This window comes from Sinocyclocheilus rhinocerous, unplaced genomic scaffold, assembly GCF_001515625.1.
Source record: "Sinocyclocheilus rhinocerous isolate Xijiao unplaced genomic scaffold, SAMN03320098_v1.1 scaffold781, whole genome shotgun sequence".
NCBI classification, from domain to species: Eukaryota; Metazoa; Chordata; class Actinopteri; order Cypriniformes; family Cyprinidae; genus Sinocyclocheilus; species Sinocyclocheilus rhinocerous.
In genome coordinates this window covers 2,205,172-2,212,678 of record NW_015658395.1, presented here as the reverse complement: position 1 = coordinate 2,212,678, position 7,507 = coordinate 2,205,172, and the positions used below count along the sequence as shown (strand labels likewise).

Sequence of the window (7,507 nt, the reverse complement as noted above, 5' to 3'; positions counted from 1 at the left end):
ATAACACACTCCCCCCCCCCCACACACAAACACTATACTATCATTTGTACCTCATTTACACTAAATTATGTGCACTGCTAGTTAGTTGCTAACTGTATTTCATTGGTTCTGTACATGTGCTGTGCAAAAAAAAATATATAATTTTGAATCTAATCTAATAATAATTCCTCAAACATCAGAGAAAAATAGATGAATGACTCAATAGCTTGATGACAAACGGTAAAGACAACGCTAAAATGCACTGAATGCAGCTCATCAAACCATAACCATAAATCATAGCAGCCCTTATCTTTCTTCTCCTCTTCTGAAGCCCGTTCTGAGGCTCTTCAAAGTTTGCTGTTGTGGCAAATAATGCTTTGACTCTTTACTGGAAAAGCAACTTCACATTTGGGCTCGGCCTTTTGTTGGCGTTCCTCATCATTCTCGTTTGTCATCATTATGACATCATCATGACAAACGGCTGAGATTGATCATGAAGTGCTTTTTAGAGTACCGCTATCTTCTAGCCCAAGGCCACGCGTAGCACAGACCTGCCTTCCCCTCAGAGAGTGAGACAGCACTCTGGGGTCTGGAAATGTTCAGAGTCGGGAAAGAGATAAAGAAAGTGCACACTTTGAACAGATATCTTCTCTAAAGCGCTGCTAACGTGCACAGGAAATGTTTTAGATTTGAGATTTTCAAGTCTTGTCAGATTGGACTGAATATTTAAAATAATGTGTTGGGAAAGTTACCACCTCCTTACATTTCTTACAGTTTCAGAGATTGTATTACACTATTGTGTTATAATTCCCACTATAACTTCATTTTATTGTGTGTATCTAATGATATGATTATTTATTACCATGAAATAAAAGACCATTTAAAAGCCATTTGGCATTTGGTCCTTTTTGTATCTAATTGCAACATCCCCTTTAATGCCAAAAATTTATTTTGACGTCACAGATCAAAACAGAGTACATTTAACAGTATCTCAATGCTAAAATAATGTGTAAATAATTCTATAGTTCATTGTACAAAATAGCCTAATTTCCAGAGAAATAAAAAAAAATATATATATTTTCATTGAAAATATATAAACATTTTACTTGATTTATTTGCAGTCCTTTGACAGTAAAACAATATTAAAATACATACTACTGTACATTTTTAAATCCAACTTTTGTCATATTTTGACAAAATGCACTGTAATTACTAATCAGAAAAGAAAATGATACTTAGCTCATTGTTTAAAAAGACATTTCAAACCACTAATTCAAGCAATAAGAAAGAAACTAAATATTGTTTTAGACTGACACAGTAAGGGTTCCAGATTAAACTAACTAGTCTGGCTGTAGTTGATTGCCTTTGATTCAGTATTTAAAAAATATTGTACATATTGTACATATTTTAGATTCTACTTAAACTTATTCTACTTTCTACATTTTATTGGATAAAATCACTCTGAGGAATTTAAAAGCCATTATTTCTACTGAAATGATTTACATTTTTACTTGTTTTTTTGGCAGTCTTTTGATCGTAAAACAATATTAAATTACATACAGTACTTTTGTACATCAGTCATTTCACCTAGTGTTAGGATGCAAAACGAGAAGTAGTAAATGGCTATTAACTAGGAAATGCCTTCTGATTACTAGAACAGAACAGAACATGATCCTTAGCTCATTGTTAAAAAAACATTTCAAACCATAAACCACTAATTCAAACAATAAGAAAGAAACTAGATACTATTTTAGACTGACACAGACAGGTTTGCATTAACCATCCGACCAAACTAAACAAACTAGTTTGGCTATAGCTGATTGCCTGAAATGTTTTAACAAAACATTTCTTTTATTCAATCTCTAAGCCCTACAAGCCAAAGTAATTGTGAAACAATGCTGCATATAAAATTGCTCTATTACCTCTCAAAGTCTTTTAGTTTGTATCAAAATCCCTGACAATTAAATTCTATATGTGACGTGAAATGAATCCCTTACAGCATCTCAGACTGACATTAATCACAAACTCTAATGAAAATGATTAGTTCCTCCTTTCACTGAGCGTCTACTGTTCCAGATCCTATATTCCTGACCTACCAAGACTCTGGTCTGGTAATGAACCTACATTATGCAACGGGTCTCTGGCCCGCAAATGTGGTGCCAGTGAAGCTGGCCTGTTCCCAGAACCACATCTTTAAAGGAGTCATCATGCCACGCCATGCACAGACTGGCCACAGAGCATGATTAAACCTCATGACTTCAAACTTTCCAAACCCTAGCCTGTCAAAATGAGCAACTCAACCCAGGCAATGAGCTAAACTCACTTTTCAACAAGTCACAAAACAAAGATGGCATATTGGCTAAAATTCTGTGATTTCAAGATTTATTTAAGCGCTTTGTGAAATTTGTCTTAAAGAAGTCACTTTATTCAGAATTAAAAGTTTTTATTCAGAATTAAAAACAAAAAATGTATCACTAGACCTTGGTGATAAAATAAACCAATTGCGATCATTCAGCAGTAAAATACACTATTTCAATTCGTACGTTTACAATACATGAGAAATAGCCCGGAATTAAATGATTTAATAAATTATATCATGGAATTTTTTTAAGTACACAATTCATGGCTTTTCACTGCAGCAGAAGTCTGAAAGTTTCTGCAGTTTCTATGATGTTGATGTGCTAAGAGTGCCCCCTAATGTCCCGTATAGTACATAACCAACACACACACACATATATATATATATATATATATATATATATATATATATATAAAGTTATACATGCAGAACTGAAATATTTAAAAGAAACCCTCTGTAGCAGCAATTCTACGACCACCCAGACCTATACATAACCTCACCTGATTTTAGAACGATCTTAGAAGTTCCTGGGGAATATGGGACTTTGTTTTTATTCAGAATTAAAAACAAAAAATGTATCACTAGACCTTGGTGATAAAATAAACCAATTGCGATCATTCAGCAGTAAAATACACTATTTCAATTCGTACGTTTACAATACATGAGAAATAGCCCGGAATTAAATGATTTAATAAATTATATCATGGAATTTTTTTAAGTACACAATTCATGGCTTTTCACTGCAGCAGAAGTCTGAAAGTTTCTGCAGTTTCTATGATGTTGATGTGCTAAGAGTGCCCCCTAATGTCCCGTATAGTACATAACCAAAACAACTCCTTCAATCAGCACACAAATAATTACTGCTTTTAATTTGTAACTTAAAACTGCCTTAAATATAACATTATTTTCTTATAAATACTCTTAGTACTTTTATATATTTAAACTTGCTATAGCTAAAATCATAAAAAATGTCTCTGCTTAATCAGGATCAACCCTGGGGAATATGGGACTTTCAACTTTTGTGTGCTACATGGAAAAAGTTTAACTGTTCAGAGGAATGAAACAGTATCCCATCTGATGTTCAACACACATCAGATGGCAAATATTATTATAGTGGCTCCGTGGACAGGGGCCGATTTTTTGGCTGAGGTGGTTTCATGTATCTTATTATGTGGCAGTAAGAGAGGAAAATTGTAATCATCTGGGTCCAGATTGGCATGGTCCACCTACTGTGAAAGACATTGTATTGTCTGATATCAGATTTGTCTTTTTTTTTACTGGCATCCGGCCTCGATCCAAACCATTGGGGATTCAGGACTTTTTGGGCTTGAAACCAGAGTCAGATGATGGCAATGAATTCAAAGACTAAGCATTTCAGCACAGAGCAAAGGGAGAAAAGACAGACAACCCCTCTAATGCCACCAATTAATTTTGACATTGCAGATCAAAAGAGAGTAAATGTAACAGTATCTAAATGCGACATGACTCTCCCTGGGACAGAGATGGAGGCAACCACTGTTGTATGAGAGCGAATTTTGGCTAACCTTTAGTTTTGTGAACACTGACACCCTCGGCTTTTCTCTTGTATAAAAGAGCTAAAACAACACGCCAGCATGAAGCGCTTCCATATGTGACCCATATGCCCTGCTCAACCCAGACTGAGGGCGAGCTGGTGCCGAATGGCAAAGCTATGGGCAAAAGCCTTGACCACAATCATCATGAGACCCTCAGAAAACTGCTGTTTATGAGACGCCAACTGCAACACACTCAACAAGGCAAAATTATTTGTGAAGGTGATATTAAATGCATGTGCCAGAAACAAAATATTTTTAAATGGTTTAAGTAGGCCCCCTTCAAGCAGCATTCACAGCAAATATAACTTGTGTGCCGCTCTTGAGAATGACCTGAAGAAAAAAAACATTATAATCTCAATTAGCCTGACTGTTAATAATCATAGCTGTGTCATCAAACATTATGGTTATTTGGACAATTGAGATACTCAGTGGTCAAACACTGACCCGAAAACTTAATTAATTAATTGAGTCAATATGTTTGGCTGGGATCAATTGACATTCACTGTTGTTTTCAACCGCTTGGTTACGGTGGTCTCTGCAAAGTCCCTGTAATGTCTTTCAGATTAGCAGTTAGTTAGAACTGCAATTAGGAACCATTACAGGACCACCACAAGTTTACCAAAAAAAGTGACTGTAAAAAAGAGAATCACCACTTCCCACTGGAGACCCCCAGAGCTAATGGCCCTGAAAAATTCCAACAAAAGAAGCCTAATGCGCACACACACACAAACATTCGTGCACACGTTAAATAAAGAAAGAGGGAGATTGTGAGAAACAAAATACCACATCATTTCCATGACCTTCTGAACTCTTCAACTTCCTTGAGATGGTTTCCAGGACAGGGGTGACCGAGTGCAGTACAGAAATTACAAAATTCATATCGTAACGGTTGCAATAAAGTTCTATGGATTTGAACCAACCTTGGGTCTCACTATCTTGCACAAGGGTCTTTGCACAGCTGAAATACTTGGACTTTTTGAACTACAGTGTTGAAACTATTCTTATCGGCTGATGGTAATAACCGGTAGAGCCTGCTAAAGCTGTTTAAGTATTATGGCTTACCCGTAGATCCAAGCTCTGCTGATCTGGACCACACTTCATTGATAGGTCCACTTGCTCCATCAGAAAAGTTTTGTTTTTTTGCAGAAGACCTGATCTCAAAGCATTAAAAATGCACTGAATAAAAAAGCACAAAAAATTCTCCTTAAAAGTAATTGTTTTTAAATACAATTATTAGAATTATTATACCATTATTTATTACAAATAAACCTAAGTGAATACTGAATATGTATCTTTAATTGCGTGTTGTCATGTAATATAGAGTAATTTAACACAGAATAATTACATTTTCTAAAACATAAAATATAAATGACAGTGATAGTTACTTTATTTTGTACCACACATTACTGAAAAATTACTCGTAGTTCAATAAGGGAGCCAGTTTATAGCTCAGTAACAGCTTTAAACGATTCACTGACTGATTCAAATGGCTGAGGCCTTGTGAGGCTGTTTTCATGTTTCATGAAAAAAAAAAATTTAATAAGAAAAGACCAGTTAAAAAGAACTGATTCATAAGAGTAATTTGTGTGCAAATTGGACATCATGGCTGGTAGTGTTTTTGTTGTTGTAGGAAACAAAACTGGTGAACACACTAACAAGATGATGTCTGATGAAACAAAAATGTCTACATTTTAAATTATTGTTATTTTTTTATTTTTATGTTTATTGTGTGGAAATTTGGAGCCCTGAGAATTGTTAAGAATGAGCAAACAATGACAGAATTAGCATTTTTAGGTGAACTAACCCTTTGGATGAACAACTGTTTTCTTCTCAAAACAGAGCGACAACAAGATCTAATGTGCTCTTTTACAAACTGTTTTTAAGTGACGTGACATGTGGCCAAGTATGGTGACCCATACTCGGAATTAGTGCTCTGCATTTATCCCATCCAAAGTGCACACACACAGCAGTGAACACACACCCGGAGCAGTGGGCAGCCCTTTATGCTGCGGCGCCCGGGGAGCAGTTCGGTGCCTTGCTCAAGGGCACCTCAGTCGTGGTATTGAGGGTGGGAGAGAGCGCTGTACATTCACTCCCCCCACCTACAATCCCTGCCGGTACGAGACTCGAACCCACAACCTTTGGGTTACGAGTCTGACTCTCTAACCATTAGGCCACGACTTCCCCCCCCCAAATTTTCAGGGGTCACTTTCTCTAAAAATGCACAGTGTAAAACATTACGCCAACAATGGAAGGACCAGAGGAAAGTATATAACTGGGAAGCCGACTTTCCCAGAACCCACTAAAGCACTGTCCAGTGAATGAGCCATGCCTTTGCAATGTTATCCACTCACAGCAGTCTTTAGGAATTACAAGCCTGTTCTTTCATACAAATTATGTCGCCAAGAGCCCACTGGAGCCTTGAATATGGCGCTCAGTGATTGGTGGGTAATTCGATTGAGTGAAGAACAATGTACACTTAGCAGAGACAGATCTCCGACCAACCAACAGACAAGAACCTGGACACATATCACACTACCCATATTCATTAGAGCAAAGCTGAGACGGAAGCGAACAGTTCATTAAATTAAATAATCCTAAACAGAGTCACACACATTTAGATTGATGTGAGACAAACTACGGCTGCAGAGAACAGGCTTCTCAGCGGGGTTAAAAGTTCAGATGGGTCACAACCCCTGACTGACCAGTACTGCTGAGTCATGACAACATGCTACAAACATCCAGTGTTGTTGCTTCACAATAATGTAATTTTAAGGTCTTTTGCCTCTGATGGTGAGATCTGGAAGGCTTTTATACCACAAAAGAGCCACTGGCTAACAGGTTTGGCCTTCATTTCTGCCAACCTCTCCCAGACCACCAGCGGAAATCTTTATGAAAGCGTATCTATCATGGGATCTGATACTGCTGGAAACAGGAGGGCTGAACCTGCACGTGACTAAACCTGCATCGAGGGCTAAATTTGGGTCAACAAAACATCACAACCAGCTGATGAACAGAATGCACATGGCCAAGTACTTTTTGGATCCATTAAGGAACTCTTCGACTGAGTGTGTTAAGACAAAGGCATCAGATATTAGCCAGAGAAAAACCATGTACTTTAGTGAAAACAAGACCTTCTGACCTTGTGTACAATGGAATCTGCATGATTAGTGTCGTAAATTTGTGAGTAGTGATAGACGTAGCATAGAATCCTGAACATTTCTCATGTCTCTTCTCAAGTTTGGGGTCAGTAATATGTGTGTCTGTGTGTGTGTGTTAAATTGATCAAAAGTGACAATAAAGACATTTATAAAAAGTCTTTCTATAAAAGCTTTTTTTTTTTTTTTTTTTTACAAAAGATTCTCTTTCAAATAAATGCTGTTCTTTTGACCGTTCTATTAATCAAAAAATCCTGAAAAAAATGTATCACGGTTTACACAAAAATATGAAGCAGCACAACTGTCAACATAGTAATAATATAATAATAAGATATGTATGTATAATACAATAATAAGAAATGTTTAGAATATTAGAATGATTTCTGAAAGATCAAGTGACATTGAAGACTGGAGTAATTGCTGCTGAAAATCCAGCT

At 36.6% G+C, this 7,507-nt stretch overlaps 1 pseudogene; it reads right to left on the bottom strand.

Moving 5' to 3' along the window:
• LOC107722126 (cytoplasmic dynein 1 intermediate chain 1-like) overlaps positions 1–7,507 on the bottom strand; it is a 58,263-nt pseudogene that overhangs the window by 40,731 nt on the left and 10,025 nt on the right.